The sequence below is a fragment of the Mustela putorius genome, unplaced genomic scaffold (genome assembly GCF_011764305.1).
Source record: "Mustela putorius furo isolate JIRA1106 unplaced genomic scaffold, ASM1176430v1.1 tig00003863_pilon_pilon_pilon, whole genome shotgun sequence".
In the NCBI taxonomy this organism is placed as follows: Eukaryota; Metazoa; Chordata; class Mammalia; order Carnivora; family Mustelidae; genus Mustela; species Mustela putorius.
In genome coordinates, this window is record NW_025422015.1 from 28704418 (window position 1) to 28720450 (window position 16033).

The following is a 16033-nucleotide window of genomic DNA, read 5'->3' on the forward strand; positions in this document are numbered from 1 at the left end:
TATGCTGCTATAGTAGTACTTATTATATATTCATCTTAATTTTGCATTTAATATTACAGAAGTGGCCCACACCGTGGTTACTTGAAATGTCTTCTCATCTTTTAAATAAAAAGACTTTTTTATAATAATAAAATTGTATCTTTATTCAAAAAGTTTGCTAATGTTATTATTGTTCTTTTGGGGGATATTTTCTAGAGAGTCAGAGTTAAAAATGGTTTATACTGTGAGGTGTGGAGTTTTTCATAAGAACTGAAGCATTATAGAATTATTGACTTCCATACAAAACTTTCATAGACAATTTTAGTTGACTTTTAGAAGATTTAACATCTTCCTGATTTTTTTCTTTTTTTATTTTTTTACTCTGAGCTTAAATGAATTCTTTTTTTGACTCCATATGTTACTTAGAAAAATATTACAGAATGCCTGCAGTGATAGAATCTTTTTTTACATGTCTTATTACATGTTGCTGTAGGTCTCAACTGAGAAGACCTATTTTAATTCTCATTTTCAGACTCTCCTGAGAAGGAAAGCTGCCGTCTCCTTTCAAGGTCACAGGATTTGATGGATGAGGAGTACTAACAAAGATCCCAGTTCCATTCCAAATTGAAAGAAAAACAGAAAAGATTAACCTGTCCCAATTAAGCTGAAATGAGGCCAAGGGCAGGTGACCTTTTAACAACTGAACACTATCATTTTAGAGCTGAATTACTGGTGTTTTCTTTATTTTTCAAACTCCTTGTGACAGCATACTAAAAGTAGCTTATATCTTATAGAAAGAACTCTTCAGTTTTCGATGCTTGTTCTCCCACTGAGCAACATATTATGAGAATTGCAATGCCATGGTTAGCTGTAAGTGACTCTATTTTGAAAAACTTGGAGCAGAATTTACTTGCCCTAAATCAGGGAAAGAGTTTTCTGGTGCCATCTAAGGATTTGGGATTGGGACTCTTAATCCAATTGCCAATTATTGTCAGCCAAACTGTGTGCAAAACATTATACCTATCCCATCAATAAAAATTAAAAATGTATTAAAAAAGAATGATTTGTGATCATTCTTTGATCTCTAAAAGTAGAGAATATATAGGAAGTAGTGATAATGTTTCTTCATTTGAGTTTGATTTCAAATAAGTCTTTACTGGACTGGAGGGCAGATGAAATATTTTTTAGCAAATATTCACATATTTGGAATTCTATTAACTCATCTACATACAAAATTATAAACGCAATTTTCATTGAATCATTTTCTAGAAGTATAAAATATTCTTACTATTGATGCAATATATCATCCTTTTGGTGTATAAGCCTTTCACAGTTAGGCAAATGCCCTCTTAAGGCCATGGCCATCCACTGAATAATAGAAATAAAAATTTGAAACTGGATATGACCACATAGCTTCTGTTGCACAATCACATATAGATAAGGGAATTCAAGAATCATCATAATCATAGGAATTTCCTGAAAATAAGCATTTTTCCAACAATAAACTGCTCTTATTAGGTAAATAATTAATAATCTAGTAGAGGTGGAACATATACGATGGACATTAAACCAATTTGGTGGTAGGTATACCTCAATGGGAAAAGAGGAGTAACAAATAAAAGGTCATTAGTTGTACTTTCACTCAATCACAGTTTAGGTTTGAAGAAAAGAAAAAGCTTAGAGCTCATGGTTATTTTTGCCACGAAACTAGACAAATGTAAATAATGACTATTTAACACCATCCCAGACATGGAATAAAGAATGTAAAATTTTATTTTGTCAAGGACTCTGAGATTCTCACGTTGAAGTCCATTTAAATGATTTCCTGTACCAACCTTACTTCTTTAGAGGTTATAAAAAGCTAAATAGAGGTCTTATATATCCTAAGGATCCTATTTTGGATTGAAATCTCTCAGGGATTCATACACAGTAAAAATAACTACCATGTGTAAATGACTTGGAAAAGCAATAACATTTTGAACAGAAACTGACACACAGAACAGTCTTTAAATAATGTATTTAATAATAGCTCTAAATAAACATGTACATAATTTTATAGTTAAATGCCACGGGATTTATAAAAAAGAAGTGTTGATTTTAGGCAGAATGGGTTAAGGAGGGCATCATGACAGATAGATAGATAGCACAAAGTTGTCTGTTTAAAAGAAATGGAAGGATTCAAATAAATGGCGGAGAGGAAGGCACTGCCAGAGGTAATGAAGTGGGGACAACTATACACAAGTTACTTGCAGATGGAAGATGGTAGAAAGTTTAAGGGGCAAGTGGGAAGAACAGTGGCTGGGCGGGGTTTATGGGACAGGAAATAGTTAGGAGATAAGGTGGGACCAATACAACAAGACAGGATGGAAGAAGAGCTTTATTTCAGGTTAAAAGGTTTAGAATTTATCTTGGAAACATTAGGCAATCCAAAGGGAGACAAGACCTTGCTTGATACAGTTAAATGTGTGTATGTTTATGTACATAATTAGTAGAAACATATAGCAAAATCTACATAATAGTAACAATAACTAAAGGTGCTTAAATATTTCTTTTATGCATGTACTTTATTGGGCTAATTTGTGTTACTCAATAATGAATTGTTCTTCAAACGTAGATTATCAGGTAATATCAGGTAAATAAGTGGAACACAAGTGTACATATGTGTGCTTCTCCCTCGCCCCCCCCCCCATTTTATTTTACTCATTTGCAACTCAGCTTTATTACAAAATTCCATCTTTTCAAATATAGATATTTGACTCACCTCTCTTGTATGGGGAAATCATCGCTCTGCTGGCTGACTTTCTTTGCTGACAGGCTTCAATCACTTTATTTTCCCACATTTCTGGCTCAGAGGTTCAGCACGAAACTGTTTTGCAGAGTTGTGGAATAAACGCTCAAGGATTTTCTTCTAAAGATTCACTTTACTACCATTAGGCAGATTTCAATCATATGTCATAGTATTTTGTGATCCTTGCAAGTCATAATATTCATATCCTGTATTTTCTTTGATGTAGTATTGAATAGTGATAAACACAGATATACATATAGTTGTACATATGAAAATTTCTCAGGAAATGTTTGTAAATGAAGTTCTCTAGAGTACTGAAAAGGTATATAGTCTTACAGAGTCAAATAAATACTTGAGAAATTTGATGTGAAAGGAAGGCTATAATATTGAACTGACAGGGGACACCTGGGTGGCTCAGTTAGTTAAGTTTCTGCCTTCAGTTCTGAGGTCAAAATCCCAGGGTCCTGAGATCAAGTCTCAAATCGGGCTCCCTGCTCAGTGGGGAGTCTGCTTCTGCCTCTGCCTGCTGCTCCCCCTGCTTGTGCTTGTTCTCTCTCTCTCTGATAAAATAAATAAATAAATAAATAAATAAATAAAATCTTTAAAAAATATAGAACTGTCAGGGTACTTTTTCTAGATTACTTATTCTAGATTACTGGTATTACTAGACAACCTGAGTTATATAAAACTGGTATTCCTTATTGTATGTTTGCTGCAGTTTTTAGATTCGGAAGCTAATATAGAGGTGTGCATAAGAAATAAAAATTAAGGATCTTGCATGGAGAATGTGATGCATTTTGTCTAATGGGTCAGATGTATACTTGAGACAAGGGTGAGAAGTTTGTACCCTAAAATAAATGCATATAGTCTATTAACAATTTTTTGCTAAGTAATAATATTTAATTTAGTAAATCTAGTTTTTAAAAAAAGTTCAAACAAATTAATAACAAAATAAGACTACTCCCTAAGTTCAGCTTAAATGAATAAAATACAGATATTTTTGTTGGGATATGAGGTTTTTGTCTCTTTAAACAGTATATTGACTTTTACAAAAATTTCTTCTCTCTCCTTCCTTCTCTTCTCTTCTATCCCTTCTACCTTTCTTTCAATTTCTTATTATAGTCTAAACTTCATAATTCATAATTTAGAAGACAGAATGTATCTCCTCAGGGTACTAAGATGGTAATTGACAGATCTATCCCAAGATGAGCTTATTGAAAACCTTTACAATGTAAACTCAACACCCAAAGAACAGATAATCCAATCAAGAAATGGGCAGAAGACATGAGGAGACACTTTTGCAAAGAAAACATCCAAATGGCCAACAGACACATGAAAAAATGCTCAACATCTCTCGCATCAGAGAAATACAAATCAAAACCTCAATGACATACCACCTCACACCATTCAGAATGGCTAAAATTAACTAGCCGGGAAATGACAGGTGTTGGCAAAGATGCAGAGAAAGAGGAACCCTCCTATGCTATTGGTAGGAATGCAAGCTGGTACAACCACTCTGGAAAACAGTATGGAGATTTCTCAAAAAGATGAAAACAGAGCTACCTTATGACCCAGGAATTGCATTATGGGGTATTTTCTCCAAAGATACAAATGTAGTGATTCGCAGGGGTTCATGTACCGCAGTGTTTATAGCAGCAATGTCCACAATAGCCAAACTATGGAAACAGCCTAGAGGTACATCAACATATGAATAAATAAATTTGTGGTATATATGTATATATACACAATGGAATACTATTCAGCCATCAAAAAACTGAAATCTTGCCATTTGCAATGATGTGGATGGAACTAGAGGGTATTATGCTAACCAAAATCAGTCAATCAGAAAAAGAATTATCATATGATCTCACTGATATGAGGAATTTGAGAAACAAGACAGAGGCTCTAGGAGAAGGGAGAGAAAATGAAACAAGATGAAAACAGAGAGGGAGACAAAACATAAGAGACTCTTAATCTCAGGAAACAAACTGAGGGTTGCTGAAGTGGAGGGGGGACAGAGAGATGGGGTGGCTGGGTGATGGACTCTGGGGTGGGTATGTGCTACAGAAGCACTGTGAATTATATAAGACTGATGAATCACAGACCTGTACCCCTGAAACAAATAAAACAGTATATGTTAATAAAAGAAAAAATGAACACTGCAGTTGAAATAATATGCTTTTTGTTTAGAATTTCATATTGTTGTAATACCAGTGGTTAAACAAAAACAAGATAAAAAAAAATTTTCAAAAAGTCTTGAATTCAAATGACTGAGGTTAACAAGAGCTAAACAATACCTAGAATATTGGGTAAAACCAAAAGGGAACTACGAGGATTTTCTCAGTGATTAGAATTTGGGGATAGCTATATACTTTTTTTTCCTTTAATTTTGTCTCAAATTTCCTGTTTTATTTTTAATGTTCATTTTCCTATTAGCTTATAAAACTCTAGATGTCGAGTGGCAGGTCAAATTTGCATTTACTTCTCCCACAGCCCTTAGTAAAAATCCTTAAGTGAAAATAGGCCCTCTTTCAGCAAGTGCATTGGCCAATTAAATATTGTCAATATTCCTAATGGAAATTCAAGTCGTTCTTTAGCGTCTTGATGATGACGTTTTTTATTATTCTAATTCAAAAATGATAGTTTTAAAATTTATAGATAATTTTTCTGAAAGTTCAAAAAGCCATAATTTAAGATCCCCCCCCTTTTTTTTTTAATAAATTGAATGGAGAGGCCAAAATGGAGTGAGGAAGAGAAGTTTTCTAAAAGTGATTAAAAAGTAGTTAAAACTAAAGCAGATTAAGAAGAGAGTTTAATATTAAATTAGAAGGATATAAACTTTCTGTATATTTGTATCCACACACATACACACACACAGAGGACTTTAAAAGGGTTACAATTAAGCTACACTAAAAAGAAAACTCTGTATGTGCCCAGAAGTCCAGGAATGTTGTAGGTTCATTTTATACTTTCAACACTTACTAAGTCAAGTTGATTTTGGTAAAACAAGGAATTATAAGTGTTTTGCTGTTTCTCAGAAGCCTTGACATTGTGTCAGTATAGCAGGAGATCACATCTCATGTGAATACTGAGTATAAAGAATTCAACTAAATCTAGCATAACGGCAGACTGAGCTAATCTCCTGGTACCAGTACGTAGAAATGTTGAATAAAATGAGTTTTAAAACTCACTGCCAAGAAAGGGAATGTTCCAGGTACTAGAAACCAAAAGAATCTCCTAGAAGACAGCAAGTGAAGTTAAAGAGGGAAAGTAACATGTGGTTAAGTGACTAGAATCTATAAAAATGGGTCCAATGTACATCTAATAGGAATTACATACTGTGAGAGTATATAAAATGAAAAGGGGGAAGCAATCATACAGAAAAATGATTAATCCTTTTCAGAGCTGAAGAAAGACGAGTTTTCGAAGTGAAGAGGCATGCCAACTTTCAAGCAGTATGACAAAATAAATCACCTTTAAAAATCATGGTGAAATTTCAGACCACAAGAAGAAAGGCTTCAAAAGCAACAGGAAAGAAAAAGTGTATCATCTATAAAGGAATAATCAGGTTTCTCAACAACAATAATAAGGGAGTCATGCAATGAAATAATGTCTTAACAGTTCCAAGTGAAAAGAGTTTTAGTCTAATATCAATTCTGAATTCTAGACCCTACACAGCTAGTGCTGAAAAGAATGAAGGCTAACTAAAGACATTTTCAAAAACAAAAATATGTTACCATTTACAGACTGTCCCATAACTACTCTTAAGGCAAGTAAGTAAGAAGAAAAGTGAGTTCAGAAAGAAGGGGTAGTATGTAAGAAGCAATTGTGAGCAATGAACTTGTTCAACTTACTCAATTGTGAGCAATGAACTTATTCAACTTATTTAATATAATAAAAGTTGCCAAAAGAAACTACGACTCACTTATGACCCTGCAATTGTACTACTAGATATTTACACCAAAGACACAGATGTAGTGAAAAGAAGGGCCATCTGTACCCCAATGTTCATAGCAGCAATGGCCACAGTCACCAAACTGTGGAAAGAGCCAAGATGCCCTTCAATGGATGAATGGATAAAGAAGATGAGGTCCATATAAATAATGGAGTATTATGCCTCCACCAGAAAGGATGAATACCCAATTTTTGTATCAGCATGAATGGGATTGGAAGAGATTATGCTGATGAAATAAGTCAAGCAGAGAGACTCAATTATCATATGGTTTACTTACTTGTTCAGCATAAGGAATAACACGGAAGACATTAGGAGATAGAGAAGAGAAGTGAGTGGGGGGATGGGTGAGCCTGGTGGTGGGTATCATGGAGGGCACGTATTGTATGGAGCACTGGGTGTGGTGCATAAAAAATGAATTTTCGGACACTGAAAAAAATAAAATTAAACTTAAAAAGAAAAAGAAACTATGACTCACATGGGTATTTTTTTTTTTTAATAAGTGCAACTAGAAAACTAAACTAACAGAAGGTTGGTTGTGTGAAGATCAAGGTTAGAGAACTCTATGTTCCTCTCATTATTTGGGAAGATCATAGTGACACTTACCAACCAGAGCTCGGTTAAGCAAATATGTTCTAAGTAAACCTGAAAAGACTAGAAATAGAACACATAGCTTCCCTACCACTGGAAGAGGAAAAGTAAGAGCCAAGAAACCTCATAAATCCAGTATGAAGTAGGACAGGAGATATAGCAAGCTCACAAACACATGAACGTGGACATGTGCATTCAGAAAACTGTCATTTATATCTGTGATGATAATAAATATGAACAGATTAACTCTGTCCCCTTGAAAGAGGGAAATTATTCAAAGTAACAATAAAATGAAATACAGCTCCACATTACTTGTAGAAGGCACACTAGAGCAAAATGACATAGGGAACTTTATGTTAAAAGAGAGGAAAATAAGTTATATTACACCAATTGATTGAAAGCTGATGAAGCACTATTAACGTCATGGTAAATAAATTTTAAGGAAATGTGGAATTCAGCTGGAATGTTCTCTCTTCATAATGAAAACATGGATCGCAAGGCAAGCTTACAGTGTGGTACCTGTTACAGGTAAAATTATTCAGAATATAGATAACAATATCATCACTTAGGTGTCAAGATGGTTCTTTGCTAGCCTCTTAAAGCTGTCATTTGTGATTACTACTCTACTTATAATCATGACAGGACAAGATTTTTAACATGACATTTATCCACAGGTTTTTTTTTTTTTTCCAGATAGTATGCCAAAGATTTGCTATCTTACAATCTTTGATATCATGTCACATTTTAATGTAAATGTGCTAATGCAGTTCACGCTATAACACATCAGCAAGTTGTTTTGTTCAAGGACACGGGTAAGCCACAGAGCCAGATACTTGGCTTTTTTGTGGACATTGTTCAGGCCACAGAAGTCATAGACCTAGTACTGAATGACCCATCAGTCCCTCAAGATCTAGGTTGATTTATTCTTCTTTTTGTCCCTGCACACTCCTTCTCCCTCCATTTCAGTAATCTGGAAAGCAGTAATATTGAAAATAAATTTTCTAAGAAGTATTATTAACAAAGAAATACTAACTTATCAATATTATCTTGCCTTTGGTGATTAAAAACTAGAAAGTCGGTTAATATTCACTCCAGATCCCTGGAGTGAATTCACTGCAAATTCACTCCAGTGAATTGCAGAGACTGCTCATCTGGTGGCCTGACCCAAAAGTCTGAGCGCAAAGTCACAAGGATCTATAAAAGGAACCCATTCATCCCTGCAATGGTGGGAAACTCATGGCAGGAACCGAAGTTCTGCTTGGCCCTTTTTCTTTTCTGAATCTATCACTCTAAGGTGATGCTTAGACTTTACATGTTCCCAGTAGGCAGCTGTGAAGGTCAAGTTTACACATTTATGTCTAGTCCTCAGCTATGAGGATAGAATGACCAGGTCTCGTGCAAATCTTCAGGGCTACAGCATATATTGCTAAGTCCAGATAGTGTCTTGAAAGGAAACTACCTCAAAATGTTCCAGTCCTACAGTTTTATAATCATGCTAACTAACAATATCAAGATTCTAGCTTATATATTTTCTTTTTCTTTTTTCATCTTTCTTCCTGCAGCATAGGTTATTTTAAATGGAAACACATTTATGTCCCATTAATGATCATGGGTATAGTACAGATAGGTACATATGTGGAGATACGTACAATATTCCCTCACTGTACATATTGTTTGTAATTAATGATGTACACACCCTACACCAGATTAAAAGCTACAGTTCTACAGGTAATCCCTCCTTTTAATACACTGCTTTAATTTCTTCTGAGAACACAAAAAAACAATGGTATACTTCTCAGTTCCTACAACCATTAAATATCCTGTCAGAGCTTCTATGAAAAAATAAAAGAATGTTAAACTGGCTGCACCAATTTACTTAGATTTGCTTTGGTTATTTTATATTATACCCTAAAATAATTAAGTTACAAAATAGCTCTACAGAATGGCTCCTTGATCATATGGCTTATTTACTTTTTAAATGACTCTGTAATATTTCAATAAATTACATGCTTTATTTTTGCAATAAACTTCTATAGAAATGCATGCAGTAAATCTACATAAGCCATACTAAATACAGAGGTCTGAAAACAGAATGCTTTTAAGCAAATATGACATGGAAGCAACTTATGTCCCAATTTAAAGACTATCAACAAACAAAACACAAATTCTTCTCATACCGTAAAAAGAGTAATTCTCTAAAAAGCAACAAACATGATCTCTTCAGCATCTTGCAATATTAGAAAATTATGTACCTTTCACACACACAGGTTACTGAATAACTGATTCCACAAAGTGGATTTGGTTCTAAAGTTAAGGAATGCATTGTGTTTCCCACACATTGCTGAAGTACTAGGGACTCTAAAGGAAAGGCATTAAGTCTCAAATATCTGTACGCTTTCAGCACCTGGCCTACCATTTGGCAGTGGGAATAGTTAACGCTATTAATTAACACATGGACATGTAGGGCTACAGGAGGAAACAGTGTCACTGTTGAAAGTGGGTATTAGTGATATATATTCTGTGGAATATTTTAAGAAATCCGGATCTGCAAATGAAGCATGGCTTAGCTTCAGAATATCTGACATTTGTAGAACAGTAGAGAAGTGAAAGGACTCAGGGGATCACTGAACCCAGACTTTCACAAACCATCATTTTTTGGTAAGAGACTCTGAGGGGGAAAAAGGATACGTGATAGCTAAATTCAGAAAATTTTGCACAATACATGTAGATTTACAACATCTGAGATTGTAATGGTTTTGAGAAGGCCGATGGTAAAAAGCAAAGCAAAACTATCTTTCACATACACACACACACCGCACTTGTCTACCTTTCTTGAATCAAGTATTTGGCTTACTTATTTCACTTTTAAATACCTAACGCAACCAGCGCTTGTGAGAAGACAATTTGAGAAATGGCAAGGAGGCTGAGAAAACAGGCCCAGAACATCAAGTTCCTCTAGCAGGGTTACTAAATAACCAGTTTCCAGCTGAGAAAGATATAGAATCTGGGTGCTGATTTTCAGTCGGTGTTCATTCTACAATATAGCCCTACGTCCTGCGGAGAGACTATACACAGAGCAGGTGCTACAAAGAGTTGCCACTTAACCAAAAATTAAAGTCACTGATGGCTTCCAATGCCCCAGGTACTTTTCTAAATGCTTTAAATACATTGACCAAGTAAAGCCCTTTTTCATGCTGTATACCAAAATAAATAAGAGAAATCAAGGATCCAAGAATTAACTAAGAAACCAATTAAATGCTATGAATTCTGAGAAATTTTTCTGTATTTAAGTGGAGAGGACATTTCTAAACTCAAAGGTATAACATACAGAATTTATAGTAAAACTTTTGGTGTTAAAATCAAACAACAAAATTTAGAATTAAAGGGATAATATTAATAATGTACAAAAAAATAGTTTTACAAATCAATAAACCAGACAACTCATAGGAGAGATGGGCCAAAGCCATAAGCAAATACTCGGTAACTATATGAGAAGCTATTCACTGCAAATTCTAAAGTGAAACTAGGGGCTCCTGGGTGGCTCAGTGGGTTAATCCTCTGCCTTTGGCTCAGGTCACGGCCTCCCAGTTTTGGAATCGAGTCCCGCATCAGGATCTCTGCTCAGTGTGGAGCCTGCTTTCCCTTCTCTCTTCTTGCCTCTCTGCCTACTTATACTCTCTCTCTGTGTCAAATAAATAAATACAATCTTTAAAAAAATAAAGTGAAACTAATATATCTATGTATCAGATCAAACAAACTGTTAAAACCCAATGCCCTAGCAAGTACATACAGAAATGGCACTCTTGGGTGCCTGGGTGGCTCAGTGGGTTAAGCTGCTGCCTTCGGCTCAGGTCATGATCTCAGGGTCCTGGGATCGAGTCCCGCATCGGGCTCTCTGCTCGGTGGGGAGCCTGCTTCCCTCTCTCTCTCTCTGCCTGCCTCTCTGCCTACTTGTGATTTCTCTCTGTCAAATAAATAAATAAAATCTTTAAAAAAAAAAAAAAAGAAATGGCACTCTTCACACATAAACGAATAAATAAATAAATAAATAAATAAACAAACAGTGCATACTCCATGACCACCAAATCCCACATTAATAATCTACTCGGCAGAGATATGGGAATGAGTTGGTAAAGAGCTAATTATATATTTATACACAAGTAGATAGGTTTTTTCAGTGTTGTATTTAGTACTAAAAACCCCGAAATACTGGAACAAACACCAAAAAGGCAAAGTGAAAGTAAATTTTAGCACATTAAGGCAAAGAACACAATACTTTAGTAAAAGAGAACGGGCATATGTATTGACATTAAAACTGACTAAAATGTATTAAGGACAATAAGCAAGAGGCAGGAATAGATATTCACTATTATATTTAAAGTGTGTGTGTATGTCTGGTGAGACTCATGTGTACGTATATGAGTATACATGAAAGAAAAAAGGTATCACTTAAAACAATTACTGACGGAGCTTCTGTTAACAGTGTCTCCACCATTTCATCATCTTTCACTACCTCACCATGTGGCCCTCAGTTAAAAAAAAAAAAAAAAAACAAAACAGACAGACTCTGGTGAGGAGTCTGTCAGACTGCACTGTAGGAGATGGGGATTTAATTTTATTTTTGGATTAGTAAAGCAGTCTCAGAAAGCTTTTAAGCAGGGGCCAATCAGGCCCAAGGGATATCTGTTACATTGCATGTTTGTTTATATATTTATGTATATATTACATAAATATATACAAATGTCTGCAAGGATACACACCATTTTACCATGATCATTTTTTTGAGGGAGGGACAGAGGGAGAGAGAAAATCTTAGGCAGATTCCATGCCCAGTGTGGAGCCTGAAGGGCTCAATCTCAGGACTTGAGATTACAACCTGAGCTGAAACCCCCTGAGCCACCCACGTGCCCCCTCCATTTTACCACTATTAATACTGAGGACTAGAATTCAGTATCTCTTCCTTTATTCTTTTTTATAGTAAACTTGTTGATTTTGTAATTAAGAGAAATATTACTAATTTCCAGAAGAAATAAGACCAAAAATGCTCAAAGGGAATTCCGGGGCATTTCTCTAAGGCCATCACAGTGGTTGTCCACTGATAACGTTTTCTTGATGAACACTGCTTACGATTATCAGGGCTTCTCTGAAGTATAAACTATTCATTTTCCACTTATTCTCTCTAAGTGCTCAATATCATTTCAACAACTAGAACAACACTCTTTGTGTTTCTTAAATGTGTTTACACTTCAGCTGGTAGCACCTTTGTTCCAAGCACCTTGTCACAAATGCTCTTTTTTAACTGACGGGAGCAGGTATGCATGTGTGACTGCTGAGCAGCTCATGCGAAGGGCAAGCCTACTGCAGGCACTTAACATTTTTACAGTGACTATTTCTAGATGAGCAGGACATTCATACTTATTAAAATTATTCATTGTTTCCAAGGTTGTCCAACATGCATATATATGTCCATGTTTCAGATTGTGACCGAGTTACCTGTCGGAGTAAAGTTCAAAACTCGTAAACCTCATTTCAACACATATGATTGCGCTAAGATGCCCATGTATGTTTGATTCTAATATTAAAAACATTCACCATAGTTACATGTTGATAGATTAATAGGTTTAAAAAATAGATAAAATTGCATTGCCTAAGTTTCATTCTCTTCTGCTAACTTGTGGGTTGTTAAGGTTGGTGGTTTTCTTTTACAGAGATACTGAAGTGCAGAGAACAACATTTGTCTTAAGTGGCATTAAGTAGTCCTGAAAGGAACTGAATAGTAATAAAACTCTCAGCTTTATTCATACACATTCCAATTCATTATAAGACACCACCCCTCCTTTCCACCCATGTGTTCATTAGTCCTACTAGAACAACTCGATAACAATAATTCAATTATCCTCTAGCATGTTTTTAGAAAAGAATCCTCACTATACTGATTTTTACCTACAAAAAAAAATTTATTGTCATACATAAGCTTTTCAGTTTTAAAAAAGAAGACAATTCATTTCAGCCTACTTCAATAGATTTTCAGCTTTTAAGCTATAACCAGAAATCAGGGTTCTTTGCTTACCTATGTAATGCCGTTCATCTCAAGTAATGTAAAAAAGATCACATATCACAAGAGAAATTGAGACTCTTATAATGTTTACATTTTATAGCACAACCAGAGGAAGTCAGTACTTCCAATGATAGTTTCTGTATAAGATACTGCATTTGCCAATTTGCTTTGCACTCTACAATGTTATTTACATTACTATTGTTTTTATATTCAGAATTTAAGTCTAAGACCACAAGTAAATAAAAACCACTTTTATGATGAAATTATCACTGGATGATTAAAATATCCTTTTAATACAATCACATCCATATTGTATACAGGTCTCAATACAATCTAGTTCTATGACACAGTCTAGGGCACAATGTATGTATGAATGTCAGCATGCAAACCAGTAACTTCAGAAGAAACACTCCCTGAAAGACTGTGGACTCTGAGAAACAAACCGAGGGTTTTGGAGGGGAGGTGGGGTAGGAGATTGGGTGAGCCTGATGGTGGGTATTATGGAGGGCACATATTGCATGGAACACTGGATGTGGTGCTTAAAAAAGAGCTAAATATTGACTTAAGTAAGCCCTTCTGGTTATTTAGGAAAAAAACTGCCATCGCCACTGAATAACATATTTACTGAATAATGTTGATCTTGGTTTTCTAGCATTGGGTTTCTAGCATTGGATCCTGTCCTTTTTTCTCAGCTAATTCCCAATAAATTTACTTCTATGCTCTTAATGTCAGTGTTTTGTCTTATGTATGCCTGCAGGAGAAATCCACACTTTCTTTAACTTATGATGTTGCTAGATCTATTAATCAAAGTGTGTTTTGAAAAAAACATCTGTTTCCTTGCAGATGAGGAAAATCCATAACCCTCAACAAATATTGTGTTTTGCTGGCTTTTCTTGATTTTAAGTACTCCAGAAACGCTTGATGATCAGAAAGATGATAAAAATTTCTGTGTCATTTGCCCTGTAGATCAGAGTATACAACTCTGCCAATAGCTCTCAATATTAAAACCTAAAAATGCTTGTTTTTCTGGATAAAAAATGCTGAATATTGGAAAGGATATTTTTGAAACACTAAGTTAAAATTTTCTTCACCTTTTTGTCCTCAGCATATAGAAATTTCTTTCAGAATTCAATATATTAACAGAAGTGACATTTATTTATGTAAATTGTATGTCACACTGTTACAATCATATTCCTTCATATAGTCATTGCTTGATTGGAGTTTCCTGATGGGCATCAGAAATTATGTGTGGTATTGGGGTGTGGGGGGGCGGTTAGAGCAGAGGAAGGGAGAGGGAAAGGAAGGTGGGGACTGAGAAGATGTTCATGGAGAAAGTGAAGTAGAAAAGAAGCTGGGGTCAGAAAATAAAAAGTAAATAACTCTTAGGAAGACAAAATAAACTACGGTGTTTTGAGATATGGGTGCCCTCTGTTTGAGGACTTCAGAGTGAAATGAGATCACATCCATCATAGAACTTGGCAGGATATGACCTAAAACTGTCCTTTTGGGGTACTGAGATGAGAATGGTTGTTCATCCCATCTCCACTCTTGGCATCCACTGAACAGAGACGAAGATAGCCAATTAAGTCTAATTGTGATAAATTATGTGCTTTATAGTCATTCTAATGGAGAACTACTGCCTAGCAGGTAATAACCTCAAACCACTAAACTAATTGTGGTTAAAACCTTGGGTTAGATGTAGAATGACCCTATATGTGAGAGGGTAGTGCTTTGTCTACAAGGCCATTATTACTGCATCCCAATTTACATACACAATTAATTTTGTGACAATGTATGAACTTATTAACATTAATATGGCTAACAAGGCCTGTCCTTCCAGTACACCCTCAGTTTTTAATCCTACTATAGGCTTATTGGCATGAACTTGAAAAACATAACAATTAAAGGTTAAGCTACTTGTGAGTTGTACTTTATTTCTGTCACAGAGATATGAAATTCTAGTGAAATCATTCTAAAGTAACTTTACTTTACTCCATAACTTCAATTCAGTGGTCTCCAAATGGTGGTGGTGGTGTTTTTTTTTGTATCTTACCCTTATCTATAAAAAGTTTTATATTTATTGTTGGTATTTATAAATTTAAAACATGTGTTTATAAATCATAGCTATGAGTATCATAACTATTTTAACATATTTACCACATAACTATTTTAACATATTTACCACAAAATATATGAAAAGAATAGATAAAATAAATCCCAATAGGAGTTCTAATGTTTTTCTTGCTCTGTCTCAGTGGAGTGTTTTGCATACACCATGGGGTAGGCTCACATCTCTCTGTAGAGCAATGCTCTAGCCAACAAATTGAAGATTACTGGGGGTGGGGGGTGAGAAGTAATTCAGCACATGCTGATCCTTTTATCTGAATACAATTCCAGATGTATAAAATTAATAGTTGGAAGAGATTTTAGTTTCATCTAGGAAATCCCCTTTACCATAGCCACAATAGATAGGAATTCAGTATAAAAAATACTGTATTGTATACTGAAATTTACCAAGACAATAGATCTTAAGTGTTTCTCCTACACACACACACACACACACACACACACACACACAAATAACTACTATATGACCTGGACATGGTGGCTATGTTAATTAACCTGCATAATCACTTCACAATGTATGTACATATCAAAACATCAC

General features: G+C 35.0%; 1 protein-coding gene across 3 annotated transcripts in view; it reads right to left on the minus strand.

Annotated features, from left to right (window-relative positions):
- Positions 1–16033, minus strand: part of NKAIN2 (sodium/potassium transporting ATPase interacting 2) — a 1010035-nt gene that overhangs the window by 351008 nt on the left and 642994 nt on the right. The gene's annotated exons all lie outside the window — the stretch shown is intronic.